We start from the raw sequence: 17,552 nt of genomic DNA, 5'->3' as shown, positions 1-17,552 counted from the left end.
GGAAAGAGCTGGGACTGACTCGGTTTATACTCCAGTGCCCAACGTGCCCTTCAGGGTAAGATGCCCATTTCTGAGGCTGTAGTAACCACATCAGACACCGGAATAAATTTTGTATCAGTCCTCTCTTCCTTCCATGTGCTTCAGCTGTGTCCTGCATGGGTTTTCTTCAGCTTCTCACCCAAATTGCTTCACATCTTGACTTCCCTTGTGATTGGGCCCTAATAATGAGGGAACCTGGAAACGAGGCGATTCTTCCATAGGTTCTGAGAACTGCAGCTGCAAACATGGGGCTCACAACTTCCGGGTCGGGGGGAAGGGGTGCTCTTAGCTTAATCTGCAAGACGCTGTCCCCTAGAGGGGCACCTATGACGGCCTACGAAACTATATGTGTCACCCCAAGGCCCACAGCACACATGGCAGGAACCATGGCAACACCTTCGGCTACTTGCCTAGACTGGGAAGAGTGTCTTTTTATTCCTAAAAGGGAAATGGCAAGAAAGGGCAAAGAATGGAGGAGTGGAGTAGAGGAGGATCGGGGGGTGGCAGGCCAGGAGTGGGTAAAGTGGTCTTTAAAAAACGTGCTGGTATTGGGATGGATGAAGGGCTGTTGAGAACAGAACAATGAATTTTTTTCTCTTTTTTTACCTTTATTGTTGAAAATATTACTTATATCCCCCTTTTTCCCCCTCACTGACCCGTTCTAGCCCATCTCCTGCCCCAGGTCTTCACCACCCTCTTGCCTGTGTTCATGGGTTATGCATACAAGTTCTTTGGTTGATCTCCTCCCACCCACCCCTGCCTTCCCTCTGAGACTCGACAGTCTGTTCCATGCTTCTATGGCTCTGCATCTATTAGAACCATGAATGTAAATGGTCTGCATGCAATCGCATACTGGGACCTCTCTTAGGGTGGACCCCTAATCTTCAGTCAGGTTCTGCTTTGACCAACAGCCTTTGGTTAGCCCAGAAGAGGAGAAAAAGAAGGGGCTGTGTCCCACATCTGAGCCTACGTCAGAGCAGATGTGAAGACAGGCAGAGGCACACGGAGGGAAACAGCGGGCGGAGGTAGGAAGTCAGGGCAGGAAGAACACTGGGTCATCCTAGGCGTTCACAGAGCATTGAGGATGGCTCTAACCTTCCAAAGAGCTCACGAAAGCGATGTGAGCCTATTTCCCAAGTCCCAGTGGGCCAGGAGCCTCCAGCTGACATCTGGGTTACGTATCGTCCACAAGCCATAGACGCTAAGAGTATCATCAGACAGTCCACTGGTGAACCAGTCGCTAACATACTGGGGACCAAGTAACATAGCAGATACACTCAAACTCAATCATATAAATTAAAAAAGGAGAAAAATAAAGTGGACCGGCTGGTGTGGCTCAGTGGTTGAACATCTACCTATGAATCAAGAGGTCACAGCTCCTGGTCAGGGCACATACCCAGACTGGGGCTTGATAGGCAGCATGCAGGAGGCAGCCAATCAATGATTCTTTCTCATCATTGATATTTCTCTCGCGTGCCCTTTCCCTTCCTCTCTGAAATCAATAAAAATATATTTTTTAATTTTTAAAAAGTAAAGTGTGTCTCAGTCCCTGAACACACACACACACACACACACTCACTCATACACACACACTACAGTCCTTCCCTATGGCCACTACTACCAACACTTTTCCAGGCAAAGGTGAGTTTTTGGCCCTGGATGGGTCCCAGCCCCGAGCTCATGACCCCTGACAGGGATTCCATAAAGAGGACTCGAGTTTTCACAAGGTGGCAAGCTTTGGACTAAACCATCTAGGACGAGTTAATCCTAGTCTAACTTGATGGGTTGATATAGCTGCTTGGCTGATAACGACTGTATTGATGAAAGGGATGGAAAAAGGCGTAGGAGAAAGCAGCAGAGTCCCTGTGGCCAGGGGGACAGATCCTGGGTGGCCATAGGTTGGGGAGTTATGTGTTTCTGAAGCACAAACGTGTCATAACAAAAACTACAGTTTGAAGATGACGGTGCATGTTTTGGGGGAGGGGTTGAGGGTGCAGTAAGAAGCTAGTGGGCCGGCCAAGGAGCTTTATAGTAAAACCTGCTGTGGAGGGAGAAAGGCCAGGACCAGGTAGGAGATGCCTTAGGAGGAGAAAGGATTCAATTCAAGAAGTGACGCAGAACAGCGCCAGTTCCAAGAATGGGGAAGGGAGGCCTTCGGACCATCTTCCCAAGCTCACCATCCGCACCCCCAAGCCCCTCCAATAAAAGAAAAACAACAAGGGACCGTTCTTTAAGGACAGTTAGCATTAGTTCTGTCTTCTCTGGGTGTAGGTACACGGCTATAACGCCGCTGGCTCTATTAGTCTGGGTTATATAAAGTAAGTAAAAGCACTGTGTTGCTCTGCTCCCGGCACCAGCACCAGCAGAGCGGTGGTTCTCAAACTGGGGCGTGCATCGGAACCGCTGGCAGATCCCCGGGACCCACCCTCAGGGTTTCTGATTCAGCAGAGTGGGTGAGGGATCCGAGAACTTGTATTTCTAACAGGTTCCTAGGGACCCCAGTTTGAGAACCTCTGAGCTAGCATGCTGCTCTGACACCCTTCACACGCTGAGCTGCCACTGTTGCAATGCCTTCCTGCTGGAACGAGTGGGGAGTGAAGGTGCTCGGTCCTGGAATACTGTGAAGTCGGGAACGACTCAGGATCAGAGCTTTTTAGGACTCGTTGGAGCTCTTTAAGACAAGTCAGGAAGCCCCCAGCCCTTCGTACGGCCTGGGGCATCCACAGTCCACGCGCCTGAGGACACTGCATACCCAGCCACGGGCTCAGCCCTGCTCGTGGCATTTCTCAGCCCCGACTGCCACCCCTGTGCCTTCTCCTGTTCTCATCGTCCTGGCTCCATAGCCAGCCAGCCCGACTGGGGCTCCCAGCCCAACTGGGGCTCTCTATAGGGCCTCCCAGCTGTGACCGGCCACCTGAGGGAGGCCTCTGGCTGGCCTCACGCGCTGTCACGCCATCTTGCAATCCCTGGGGCGTCACCACCCAATGGGTGCTGGTTCACCCCCTCCCAACCCAAGGGGTCACCTCACTGCCCATCTCTCTCCACCCCCGTCCACTTTGCCAGGGAAGGCGCTCGTTCACCACCTCAGACACCCAGTACAAAAATACCCATGAGCCCTAGCCAGTTTGGCTCAATGGATAGAGCATTGGCCTGCAGACTGAAGGGTCCCAGGTTCAATTCCAGTCAAGGGCACATATCTTGGTTGCAGGTTCCTCCCTGGCCCGGGCCCGGGATGAGGGCTCCTGCAGGAGGCAACCAATCAATGTTTTCTCTCACATCGACATTTCTCCCTGTCTTTCCCTCTCTCTTCCACTCTCCTTAAAAATCAACGGGAAAATATCCTCAGGCAAGAATTAAAAATAAAACAAAACTACCGGTTGACCCCCCTTGACCCCGCTTTGCCTTGTAACTCATCCCCCCTCCCCCAAGTTACTCCTCTACAGCTCTGCAGTAGGGTCATCCGTTTTCAACACCACCTGGAGTTTTACCTCCCAACGTAAAAGAGCCCAAAACTGCCTCCATTTTCTTACTGCTTTTGACACCATTATTTTCTTCTCAAACACACTCATCTCAGGAGAGAAATTATTCTCCTCTCAGTTAGGGAAGCAATCAAAACTCCAGAATGGACCTGCCCTGCTCACAAGCTTCGGGTCCAATGCCCTACCCCCACTCCCCCCAGGGTCTCTCCCAGTGCCCTGGGCTCTCCTGGCAAAAGCTCAGTCCATTGGCCTGAGTGAGGCTCCTGGGGTAGTTACACATCAAATGCTGGGCTGTGCTGCCACCGTGTGGCCATGTCTGAGCACTACAAGTTATACTGGTTTGGTTGGGGGGAGGTTTGTTTTTGACATACAATTGACATGTAACGTTCTATTGGTTTAGGTGTATGGCATAAAGATTTGGTATTTGTATACATTTCAAAACAATTCGCCATAAGATCACAGTCAGTCCAATTAACAGTTACAATTTTTTCTTGTGGTGAGAACGTTGACGATCTAACTTCTCTTAGCCACTTTGGTATGTGTAACATGGTGTAGTTACCTACAGCGACCAGGAAGTACTTACCTCATACCCCATGACTTTCACTTTGTTTTTAAGATCCCACATTTCAGTGAGATCTCACGGTTTTTGCCGTTCTCTGCCTGACTTCTTCACTCGGCGTGATGAACAGGGGTCGTCCTTGAATGTTTGCTAAGATTGGAAGTTTCCTTCCCCACATGTTAACCCCCAGCTCACTCCTCAGGAGAGGCAGGCCCACCGGGACTGCAGCCCACCTGCCACGCCCCCTGAGGGAATAATGACTCCAGGTAGGAGGGTGGAGGGGGCGTGAGAAGCGAGTGTTTTGTGACACCGTTTCCAACATGTGAGCGCTCAGGCTTCCATTATCATATGCCCTTGCAGTTCCATAAAAATCATTCCTAGGACTCAACCCCAAAGTGCTGACGCCTCCCAAAAGGAGCCCTGTAAACAGAGAAATTATCCTTTCAACCCCACGCATGGCATCCCATGGAAGGTCCGCACTCGGGACGTGGCTGCCCCGATGGGAACAATGCAGGGATCGGTGTGGCTCTCCTGCCAGGACCTCAAACGACAGCATCTTTCTCTAAAGGGGGGAAGCTGGCCGTGAACTTCCCATTTGTCAGGCGGGAAAACCGAGGCCCAAGGAGTGTAGGTGGAATTACTTTAAGTGAAACGGCTGGTAGTGGTGGTGCTGGAAATGAAAGCCCATCCGGCCCGGCCGGGTGGCTCAGTGGTTGAGCGTCAACCTCTGAACCAGGAGGTCACGGTTCGATTCCTGGTCAGGGCACAGGCCCGGGTTGTGGGCCCGGATCCCCAGTCGGGGGCGTGCAGGAGGCAGCCGACCGATGATTCTCTCACCATTGATGTTCCTGTCTCTCTCCCTCTCCCTTCCTCTTTATAAAAAAGCAATAAAATATATTTTTTAAAAAAAGAGCAGGCACGTGTGTGAACAAAACACGCCAACCTGCGGCCGACACCCCAGCGGGTTTGACTCACGGGAGAAGCGGGAGAAGCGGTTGAGCGGCCCGGCAGCCTTGTCTCCAGCTTCGTTGGCGACTGGGAATGAGGAATGTGTCTGCAAGTCTTGGTAAGAGAACAGAAGCAATGTCATTTCGGCTCCTCTGTCCCCAATGCTGCTCCCCGTCGAAGGGAGGTCAAATGTCTGCATGAATTTGACTAGAGCAGTGACAAGAAAACAGAGGCGGCATTAGAGCAGGCACGTGTGTGAACACAACACGCCAACTGGGCCGACACCCCGGCGGGTTCGACCGGAATGTGTCTGCAAGTCTTGGTAAGAGAACAGAAGCAGTGTCATTTCAGCTCCTCTGTCCCCAACGCTGCTCCCCGTCGAAGGGAGGTCGAATGTCCGCATGAATTTGACTAGAGCAGTGGTTCTCAACCTTCTGGCCCTTTAAATACAGTTCCTCACGTTGTGACCCAACCATAAAATTATTTTCGTCGCTACTTCATAACTGCAATGTTGCTACTGTTATGAATCGTCATGTAAATATCTGATATGCAGGATGGTCTTAGGAGACCCCTGTGAAAGGGTTATTTGACGGCCAAAGGGGTCGCGACCCACAGGTTGAGAACCGCTGGACTAGAGCATCTGAAGGGAGCTGGGGAGGACCCAGAGGACACGGAGCTCACGGTGCCGGGGACCAAGCTGGCCCGCGTCCACTTAGCAAGAGCCAGGCAGCCCCGGCCTCCGAGCCAGCGCCCGTCGGTCCTTCTGCCTCGAGCGTCCTCCCAGCAGGCTGTCCTGTCCCTCAACACACAATTGCAGCCCAGTCACTCGCCCTGAGCCCGGCTTCCTCGGAGCAGCAGCGAAGCCAAGGCGGGGATGTTGGGAGAAGCAGGGTTGGTTTTATTCGAAGGACCTTTAGATTTAGACACTAAAAACAGGGGCTTCAAAGCGGGCGGCCCAGGAAGCTTCCCGGGAACTGCTCAAGGAAACCTACCCTCCTCGGACAGGCCTCTCCGTAACTAATCCCGTCTACTGCATCATCATCAACGTCCCCTGTATTTATAAACACATCTGTGTGATTAACAAGGAGGTCAATTATCCAGTGGAAACACCAGTGTTCGCACCTTAACTATCACTTTTGATGCCCATCAAGGTGATACCTCGGTTACATAGTCAGCGCAGGCCTAGACATGTGTGCCCGACCTGAGTGAACGCCCGGAGCAATCAGCTGGAAAACACATGTGTGGAAGGAAGAAGGTTGGTAATGTAACCGCTACTGCATGAGGTCGCGGCGGCGGAAGGAAGAAGTGACTCCTTCATAAACGCATCCCAGCATTTGGCAAAGATGGAAGGAGTCAAAGAACTCCTTTCAGCCTCTCACAGAGGTAGGCATCTTTACGTTGACTACATGTGCCCGGTTTTTCAAAATTAAGGGATCCGATCTCGGTCTAGGTCTGTGCTTCTGTTATTTGCACTGCCCCAGGTCCCCCCTCCCTCTGTACCGTACAAGCCAGACGTTACACACAATGACCAGCAGGGGGCGGTGACGCCGCGTCCCGCTCCCATGATCTCGCAGCCCAGCCATTCCCAACACAAAGAGGGAGACAGAGAGATGGACAGTGAGAAAGAGGGAGGTGGGAGGAACCAGCTCAGGTAGGTACAGATACGCATTTCCCTAGTCCGGAGCCCCAAGTCTAAAGGAGGAAAGAAGCAAAAGATTTCTTTTCCCCAAAAAATATTTGCCGCAGAAACAGACGGGCTACTTATTTACCAGGACTGCACAGGCCACCGCAGAACACGGGCAACCCCTGCAGCGTCCACCTCGGAGAGACGCTGTCCCTGGGGAGGAAAGAGGTGCGGTGACGCCTCTGTCACTGTCCCGGACGCGGCAACGGCTGCTGTGCGCCTCTCCCTGCCGCCCCCTCCGATGCGACACTTGCTGACCCAGATCCGAGTCACGCCAGGAGAGGCTGGGCCTGAGATCTAGGCCAGGGAGGGCCCGGAGGGCTGTCCCTGCCCAGGAGGCAGGTGAGCCCTGCCACCAGCTTTACTTTCCTACACCAGGCCCAACGCCACACGCCCAGTCAAGTGATGTCCAACCCCCACAAGATTCAACCCAGCTACCTGGCCCCGCCTCTTCTCAGCTCGCTGTTCCCCAGAGCAGCCTTGACACATGTCCCCACTCCCCAGGGCGCCCTCCTGCCTGGCCAACTCCTATCATCCCTGAAGACCCAGGTGGGCCACTGATTTCCCAAAGGCTCCCCCGACTCCCACCGCCCCTCCCCATCTCACAGACCCGTGCCCCCGTGTCTGACTCCCTTCCACACCACGGTTCTCAACCACCAGGGAGGAGGTGAAAACAGGTCACAGGGTTCGCTTAAATGCAGATTCTGATCCGGTAGGTCGGGTGAGGCCCGAGAACTTGCACTTCTGCCAAGTCCCCTACTGAGGACGCTGGTCTGGGCACCCTGTTTGAGAACAGCACCTCTCGCCCCTCCTCCCCGCAAGGCAAGGACCAAGGACCATAGCTTTTCATCCTTGTATCTCAGCCTTCTGAACAGCAGGTGGCCCGCAGAATAATGCCCTCAGTCAATATTCTAAGACCTGAATGAGGGAGACTGAGTCAATACCATCGGCCACAGACACAGGCCTCAGGCTGGCCTCCAGGGGGCGGTAAGACGCCCACATGCGTGTGTTCTGTTTGGTCTCAGTTTTTTCATTTTAAACTATCAGTTGTCTACATTTTAAAAACCAAGAGATTTCAAATACAAATGCAGAGAGTCGGCTTCTCTCAACACCTGGAGGACGGTCCCGCCCACAGGCAGCATCGGGACGCCCCCTTATGGGTGGTTCCGCCTCCTGCGTGTTCAGGGGGCAGCTCTTTGCTGACTGCGCTGGGCTTTCTGTGCCCTTGGCCTGGTCTGGAAGGCGAGTGAAAGCAGGACCTCTCGCAGAATGAACACAAAAGAATGAAATGAAAACTCAGCAGAGACCAGCCCTACACAAAGGGGCGTGGCCGGGCGCCCTAAGCCCTTCCGACCCCGGCCACAGACTGCCCAGACCTGCCCCGCACACTGTGTCCTCGCCAGCTTCCGGACCGCGGAGGGCCTGCCCGCCACGGGGCTGCTTGTCTTCTACATGGACAACACACAGCGAGCTTCACAGGGAGGCCATGTCCCACTGACCAGCACTGAGAGCTGGAGCCCGGCAAGAGCTCACAGACACGGTCATGCAGATTGAAGGGAAGTACCCCCGTCACACTGTTGGGCGAGCACTCAGACCCAGATGTGTTACTGGTCTTGTTGATGTGGAATTACATGTCTAGGTCACATGTGCACACGGGCACAGAGCAGTGAGTGGAACGGTGTGCACCAGGTACAGTGACAGCTGTATCTTCTGGGTGCCGGCATTTGGGGAGATTTTTAGCTTCTTTTGTACTTTTCTACATAAACTCAATCATTTATGACAAGCATGTACCCTGTTAATAATCAGAAAAATGTTGTCATTAAAGGAACAGAAAACAATTGACTATTATTTTATATACTGGCAGCCCAGTGCACGGATTCATGCACCGGTGGGGTCCTTCAGCCTGACCTATGCCCTCACAACCCGGGACCCCTCGGGGGATGTCAGAGAGCCGGTTTCAGCCCAGTCCCCACAGGCCCGATCCAGACAGGAGGGAGCCCAATCCTGTGCATTGAACATCTGTCCCCTGGTGGTCAGTACACATCATAGCGACTGGTCAACCGGTTGTTCGGTCATTTATGCTTTTATATATAGATAATTTTGGATACTATATATGTTTATTTGTTTGTTTATATAAAATGTGTCTTGGATCTCAGAATCCAGGGACTTCCGTCTCTAGTCCAAGAGGACACCATGTAAACTCAAGAAATGAACCTCCCAGCCCCTCTCCATCCGTCCCACACACTATAGGTCAGCAGTTTGCAGTCCTGGCCGCACATCAGAATCACCTAGAAAACTTAAAAAGTCCTGGTGCCCAGGCCACACCCCAGAACAAGCAAGCAGGGCCTGGGGGGAGGGGGGTGGTACCCAGGCATCAGCACTTGTTCATCTCCCGGTGGTTCCAGGAGCAGCCAAGGTTCAGAAGCACTAATAACTGGGTGACCGCCGCCATCTTCATCGAAGCAATGGCCGGGAGGAGGGGAGGCTGCTCTTGTCAGGCTGCTCTTGTTTCGTCATTAAAATCCTCAACAGAGACATGAGTCTACGAGGAATTCAGCTGTTGAGGCTGCAAACATGACTGCGGGGTCCGTTAGTGGGCCGTCCCTGGCCCTGTGAAGGGTTCTTCATGAAAAGGTTCGCCTCCCTCACCTCCACCTCGTGTGTATGCCGAGTGCCACCTGGAGCTGGTGCTGGGCTGGACTCCGCAAGGGCAGCCACGACAGGCTTCACTCGCCCGACACCCAGGGAGTCAGGGAGGTGGCAGTGCCTCTCAGGGGGCTTACTCAGGTGTGATCAGCTCTGGGACTGACTCTTAGGTGATGATGATGATGGTGGTGATGATAATAATGATGATGGTGGTGATGGTGATGGTGGTGATGATGGTGATGGTGATGATGGTGATGGTGACAATGAATCCTTGGTCCTGTCTCTGACCCACTAAGTCAGAAACCCTGCAAGTGGGGACAGGATCCTAGGTTTTAATCAATGCCTCGGAAGCTACATTCCGATCTGAGACGAGCATGCTAAGTGAAGTTTTCCTCTGCTGTGCGTGTTGTATGTTGTATGTTCCCTACTCCAACTCCCCGCAAAAAAATGGCCAGAAACAAATCTTGAAATAAGGGCTTGTCATGGAGATGGGTGGGAGGGAGGCGGGGGAGACCGGAAGTTAACTCGAAGCAAAGGGCATCTGACCCCAGGCACAGAGACCGCTCTGATGGCCCGGCTACGCCACAAACACTGCAGGTCATCAACAGGGCAGGGGAGGGCGGGCCCACCAGCTGTGGTGGGGCCTGAGCAGGTGCGCACTGCTTTGTACCCAAAACACGGCCACCCTTGTTTGGAAAGCCCTGGCACCTGGGCGAGCGTAAACGCAGCTGGGGTGCTGGGTGCCAGGGCAAACACACCATGAGCGAGCTGGTGCGGGGCAGAGCCCGGCTTCCTCAAGGAAATCTGCCCGCCGCTGCCGGCTGCGTGGCCACAAGCGCTGGGCCCCACCCCGGGTGAGATCCTCTGGGAAGCCCGGTGGCTGGAAAGCCAGGTGCAGGGGACTCCCCTCGAAGAAGAAAGCCTTGGGGTGAGGCTCCGGGCACCTTCCTGCAGAAGGTGGAGCACACGGAGCTGCTGGCAGGTGTTTGGCCTCACCTCGCCTTCACCACGCAGAGGCCTGAGCAGAGCAAGCAGAACTGGGAGGGATGCTGGGGGGAGACTCGGCCAAGATCATCCTTAGCTACTGTGCTCAGCTGCCACCTTCCCAGTGAGGCCTTCCATGACCGTCCATACAGGACTTCTTCCTTTCTTTCTTAAATATATTTTTATTGATTTCAGAGGTGAGGGGAGAGGGAGGGAGATAGAAACATCAATGATGAGAGAGAATCATGGATCGACTGCCTCCTGCACGCCCCACTCTGGGGATCAAGCCCATAACCCGGCCATGTGCCTTGACCAGGAATCCAACCAAGACCTCCTGGTTCATAGGTCGATGCTCAACCACTGAGCCACGCCAGCCCGGCTCTTTCTGGTTTTTTTTTTAAGATAGAAGCTATCAGAGCATGTCCACATGCTGACAGGAATGATGCAGTTACATGTACGCATAACCAATGGACATAAGACACTGGGGGATAAGGGAGGCTAGGGGACTGTCTAGGGCGGGGGGAAAAATATGGACACATATGTAATACCCTTTGTAATACTTTAAGCAATAAAAAAATAAAAATAAAAAAATAAAAAAAAGAATGATGCAGTGAAGGGGGAGTGACTGTAAGAAAAGTTCAGGGGACACTGGGCCCACTGCACGAGGGAGGGATTGACTCAGCTGTGGTCTCTCCCCGGCCAGGAGCGCATGTCTGGGGAGACACGGGAAGTGCTGGGCACGATGCGGAGTCTGTGCGTGTGGCTGCAGGGCACGTGGAGGCTGTGCCGTGGGAGCACGTGGACATTCTCCTCTGGGCTCTTCTGTTTTAACAAGGAAATAAGAAGGTTCCTGGGGCCCCACGGAGTCTCAGGGGAGTGGAGACATAGAGTCAGGTGGGTGGGTACAAGAGTCAGAGAAGAATGCATGTTGGGGAGATGGTGATGGGTGATCCAAGTGAGGTCTTGGCATCTAGGGTGCCTGACACAAATTAGTTCATGCAGGTGGACAGCGAGAGTGAGTGAGAGAGTGTGGACAGCGAGAGTGAGAGAGAGAGAGAGAGAGAGAGAGAGAGAGAGAGAGAACTTCAGGCAGACTGGGGTCGGGGGGTGAAGGGGGAGAAGGTAGGAGGAGGGAGAGCGAGTTGTGCGAGGGTCACACAGCAGGACACTCTTGCACAGTGAACATGCGCATGGTGTACCTTTTAGACAAGTGGTCCTGAGGCAAGGAGCTTGTCTAAGTGAGCCCTGGGAGAGGAGGCTCCGGCACAAGTGGGGCCTGTCTCCCGGGCTGAGCCGCACACGCTGTCTGCACGACAGGGAGAGAGGGGGCCGCTCAACTTGCGGCTCTGGGCCCCTGGAGATCGGCAGCCTGGGTGATGGTTTTGAGCGGGAGGAAGCTGACAGGATGTGGAAATTCTCTGTGGTTTTCAATGATTCACACTTTCCTTGACCTGCCACGGGAACCGGCTCCGTGAACGCCAGGTGTTCAGGGGCACGGGGCTGGGCACTTCCTCCACCTTGGAGCTGGGAGGCTGCAGGCGCAGGACCTGTGAGGGCAACCCTGCCTGCAAGGTGAGGTCTGAGGCCACCGAGGCCACCCTGCCGGCTGTCAGCGGGTCTCCGGGCCCAGAGGGAGCACAGCGCTCCTGAAAGCTGCCGGGGTGGATGCTGGAGGTGAAGCTGAATCCTATCTGGGCAGGAGAGGTGCTTGTGTGCAAAGCAAAGACAGCACGTGACTCCTGGTGGCAACCTGAACCGAATCAGAGTCGTGCTCCTGGAAACAGTGGGTGGTTCGTGCTAAATCCCAAAGCAGCCTCCTGCTAAGGCCGTGGACACGGGATCTGTATAGTGCTGTCCCCTGAGGATTTAAACTTACTGAAAAGTGAGTAAATAAAAGGGGATGTGTTCTCTTGTAAAGACAAACATTGTGGTTGGGGTGGGAGGTGGTAAGAGGAGGGCCTGGAAGAGTCCTTTGAAGCTCAGCTGAAGCCCTGGCGGTGTGGCTCAGTTGGTTGGGCATCGTCCCGGGCACTGAATGGCTGCCAGTTCGATTCCCGGCCAGGGCACAGGCCCGGGATTGCAGGCTTGATCCCCAGTAGGGGACGTGCAGGAGGCAGCCAATGGATGTTTCCCTCTCACGTTGATGTTTCTCTCTCTCTCTCTCTCTCTCTCTCTCTCCTTTCCTCTCTAAAAATAAATTTAAAAAAATTTTTTTTTAAAAAAGCTCAGCTGGAAGTAAGCGCCAGCTGACCTGGGTCCAAACCCTGCCTCCTTCCTGGGGGAGTCATTTATCCAAGTCTTACTTCCTCTGCAGCTGAGAGCAGTGGTGAGGAGCCACGGCCACCAGGCCGTGAGGACCGAATCAGTGCTAGTTGCCTTTATCACCCTCCTTCCCGAAAGAAACACTGAAATCTGGGACAGGCAGATGGTCAGAGGACAAGACAGTGTCATCTTCCCACCAGGAAGGACACTTCAACCCAAGAGCTCCTGAACTGGCTGCAGAAGGAAGCACCTCACACAAGCCTTTGAGAAGAGGATGTAGGTGTCAGCCGGTTTCCAAGGAGACGGTTCTTAACAAAAACTACTATGAGACACACTCCCTCTACGGAGACAGGATGCCACCAGGCCCCTGCTCCCAGCGAGTGCCGCCTGCGTCCTGACAGGTGACGGGAATGTGGGAGGAGAAGCCTGAATGCGGGATGGAAGGCGGCACCCCCACACCCGGTTTGTGGAATGGAGGGATGAATGAATGCTGTGTTTCAGCTTCAGGCAGAGACGGGGGCGGGAAAGGAGGAGGACGTGAAGAAGTGGGCCCAGGGGACCAAGGACGGAGCACAGAGGCGGCCGGGGACCTGGTCACTGGGCCGGGGACTGTAGTAAACACTAGATCACAAGGAACAAGGCAAGCGCCCAGGCTGGCTCTGAAGGCTTTGGGTGCACCCCAAGGCAGTGCAGCAGAATCCCACGGGGAGCTGGTCTCTGTGCACTCTCAGGGCTCCAGAATCAACCGCCCGACCGGCGGTGCTGCCCGAGGCAGATGCTGAAAGGAGTGTCTGTGAGCCCCGGCCCTGACCTGGAAATGGGATCCATGTCAGTTCTGTCCTTCGTGAGTGTTTACAATCCCCACGTGATCACCTCGGAAAGCCTCGCCATGTCCTGCTGTAAAGAAACCCGATGAAACGGTGTTTCTAATACAGTGACTGAACCCCTCTTGCATCCACCCATGAGCACCCCAGGTGTGGTGTCCCTAGGGATGCTCCAGGATGGGGCTCAGAGGGGCTCACTGCCCATCACCCACTAACCCGACCTCAGCTAAGGACGTGGGCTTGGCAAAGGCGAGGAGACTGCATTCTTTCACCCACACACAGGCTCGGAGGATGCAGAGACTTTTCAAAGATGGCGGCATCCCTAAGGAGGTACAGGCGAGGCTGCAGACTTCAGGAGCGGGAGGCTGGCGTTTCGCGGGCCCTGCACCCTGAGACGTTGGAAAGACGGTCGCAATTTGAAGGGTTCCCTCCGGTTGCCCGTGAGGGCCCAGGACCCTGAACCAACATGGAGATGATGGAAGCCCTCGCCGTGGGACCTGGCTCCCCAAAACGAACAATTGTTTCCGTGAAGCCGTGGACTGGGCAACGGGGCACGATGTCTGGCTCTGGGTAAGTGGTGGTGGTGGGAGTAGGCATGTTAACATGCCTGGCCCCAGGCCCACCCAGACCTTCTGGATCAGACTTCTGGGGGCAGGAAGGGCCCCCCAGGAATCTGCCTCGTAAACAGACTTCCCCACGCCATTCTGATCCATGCTTATGTCCAAAAACCACCGAACACACGATTTCCAGAAACTATGAATTAAGGGTTCACAGGGGCTTCTGGGAAAGACACGACTTGGAGAAACCACAAGCAGAAACTACGGTGCCAGGTTCACAGCAACTAACACAACAGGAAGCCCGGGACAGGCCGTGCCAGCGACCGGAACGTCAGCTCTGCCCGGAAGCTGTCCCGGCCGCAGCCAGGACCTCCCCCAGGGGGCAGGGTGTCCCAGGGGCGCGAGCGGCCCCAGCCCGGCTCCACTGGACCAGAGGAGCCAGAAAAGCACACACACACCGTTCACACAGATGCTACTGTCCCCGGCACCGCTGCGGGCCGGGCTCTCCCCGCGGCCTGTCCCCCCGAGAGCAAACCTCCCGGGCTCAGCTCACGGCTCCCGGGCAGGACCCGCAGGCGGGCACCTTTGTCCTCGTGGTGTGTGCCTGCGAGGGACCTGGACAAGGTCCCAGGGACCCCAAAGGCCCTCCATGGCAAGGGTGCCCCCGCGGGAGGAAATGCACCGGGAGCAGCACGTGGGCTAGTCCCCTTGGAAGCGCCACCTCTCACCGCAAAGAATAACTCCGCCCAGCGTGGTGACCGGCCCTCGCACTGCCATCCAGTCAGGCCCAAGCAGACAGACGGACAAGTGCCTCTCAACCAAACAACAAGACCTCCAAGGTACTTCGCAATCCTGAAATACCTCACATTTCGGTAACTATGCCACAGGATAAGCTCCTTGATCGTGCAAAGCTGGTCCTGAGTCCATTTAGGAAGAAAACAGAATTCATTCCCATGAGAGTTTCGTTCTTGTCATTTTCTTTTCACAGGTCAACGATCAACCACTGAGCCACACCAGCCGGGCTGTCATTTTCTGTCCCTGTTCCAGCCCGGCCCACTCCACTTCCCCCTTTCACCAGCATCCCCTCCCATCCTGCCTTCCGCTCCAGTAGTCAAAGGTGTCCAGGAGGGAGTGGGCCTGCTCAACCTCTTGTCAGGGATGCCACGGAGCAGACTCAAATGTGGCACAGAAAGTCCTCCCAGACCCTCAGTCGTAGAGTTCGTGGGCCCAGGATCTGGGTCAGTTCACCGAAGGCAGTGCTTCTGAGCGCAGCAAAGCACGGCGGAGACCCTCTGGTGGGCGGTGCTCTCCCTTCCCGGGGTGGTGAGTTCGAGTCCGCAGAAGCGGGCATTTACCTGCCTGTCAGATGGTAGGTGTTCAGTGATGAGACCAAGCCTTCCTTGGACCGTGGGAGATGGCACCAGCGCTGTAAGCGACAGGTGATGGGGGAAGGGAGAGAGGCCCCTTTACAGCCCAATGAAGGGGCTGCCCACAGCTGTGGGGCGAGGAGAACGGACGCCCAGGCCCGCATCTGGGAGTGAGCGTCAAGGAGCATCGGTGCTGCCTGGGCGGCTGTCACTCTTTCTGCTGAAGAACGAGGTGCCTTTCACACCTGCCAGCGCATGGGTCCGCCCCGCAGCCCAGGAGACTGCTTCAGGTTTTCAGATTAAAAACAAAAGTCCAGGCACACAGATAAGTCCATCGTCGTGTCTTAGGCCCAGTGGAGGCGCGCCTTGTGTGGGGGAGGCTCAGGAGGCAAACATCGCAGGTGCTCACGGGCTGTCTCTTTGGTCTGGTGTATAGAATCCTACATGGAGCCCAAGATAAAGGCATGCCAGGTAGATGTTTAATTAGGAATATACCTGCAGCCTGGCAGGGGCTCAGTGGCTGAGCATCGACCTATGCACCAGGAGGTCACGGTTCGATTCCAGGTTGGGGAACATGCCCGGGTTGTAAGCTTGATCCCCAGTGGGGGGTGTGGAGGAGGCAGCTGATCCATGATTCTCTCTCATCATTGATGTTTCTCTCTCCCTCCCTCTCCCTTCCTCTCTGAAATCAATAAAAATATTTTTTAAAAGAATATACATGCAAAATATACATTCCGAGGACTTTAAATGAAGAGGAAAATGAGGGTGTAGAGTTAAGCGTTCATTAAAAAAAGCCAAGAGCGCATGTGCAGCCGGCCACAGCACAGGGGCTAAGCTCTACAGCTTTGCGTTAAGACAGATGAGCTGCCCAGATCCGCGGGCCTGGCAGCAGCTGGGTCACAACACAATAGCTCCGGCTTACGGGGCACTGGCTGCCTGCCACGCTCTGTGCTGGGCCCTTTACTGTATCCTCTCCACCACCCATCGGTGGGGCGGACCCTGCTACCCTCCCCATTTCACAGAAGACCCATGTGAGGCTGAGAGGGAGCGGGAACCTGGCTACACGCACCTAGTGAGTAGCAGAGCTGGAGCCAGAGGTCTTACTCAGAGACATGGGCCTGTAAAAACGGCTCTCAAATTAGGTGTTAAAAATGGGCCATTTGTGTCCGGCCAGCGTGGCTCAGTGGTTATGTGCCCTCTCCCTTCCTCCAGGTCACTGTTTGATTCCCAGTCAGCGCACACACCTAGGTTACGGGCTTGATCCCCAGTGTGGGACATGCAGGAGGCAGCCGATCAATGATTCTGTCATCACTGATGTTTCTATCTCTCTCTCCCTCTCCCTTTCTCTCTCTGAAATCAATTTTTAAAAAACATATTATTGTAAAATGTGGGCCATTTCTCCCCAGGCTGGTGGCTCACCCTGTTGGAGTGTCGTCCTCTCGTTCCATTCCCGGTCAGGGCACATCCGTAGGTTTCGGGTTTGATCCCCGGTCAGGACACGTGCAGAAGGCAACCGGGCGGATGTTTCTCTCTCCCTCTCCCTTCCTTTCTCTCTAAAATCCATCAACATATCCTCAGGTGGGGGTTTTAATAAAAGTGGACCATTTCTTGGGTCCATCTCAGACCAACTGACAGATTCCTGGCCGACTGCCCAGCTGATTCCAAGGCGGAGGGTCCCCAGGCCACACCAGGAGGACCTGCTGCAGGCCCCACCCACTCAGTGCTCCTCCTCCTCCACCGAGGTCCGCCCGGCTGGAGGGCTATTAATAAAGCGCCTGGCAGGGGGCTGATAACGCCACAGCCACATCCTCCTCACTCCTCTCCCGAGCGACAGGCCCAGTCCTCCAGGCACGCCCAGAGCCTGGCTGGCTCTCCTGACTCAGGACGCAGTACAGCCCCTGCAACCGGAGACCTTTCCCTGCAGGACACCCGCCTCACAGTTCACCCAAATAAGGTTTCACTTTTAAAACAACGCAAAGGCTGCCTACGGACGGACGCAGCTCTGGCTCTGGCTCTGACGCAGCACGAGGGCAAGCGGGCGGGACCCGCACTTCTGAGTGGCATCACCCCTCCCTCCGATGGCAAAGGCACAGGACCAGTGCCAGATGGTGACATTTGTCCACGTCAAGCCGATTAAGTCAGGAGCGAGTGAAGCATGGTGTAGACAGAGAAAGTGACGGCACACACACACGCGCGCGCACAC

The sequence above is a fragment of the Myotis davidii genome, unplaced genomic scaffold (genome assembly GCF_000327345.1).
Source record: "Myotis davidii unplaced genomic scaffold, ASM32734v1 scaffold125, whole genome shotgun sequence".
Lineage (NCBI taxonomy): Eukaryota > Metazoa > Chordata > Mammalia > Chiroptera > Vespertilionidae > Myotis > Myotis davidii.
This window is presented reverse-complemented; position numbering follows the sequence as displayed.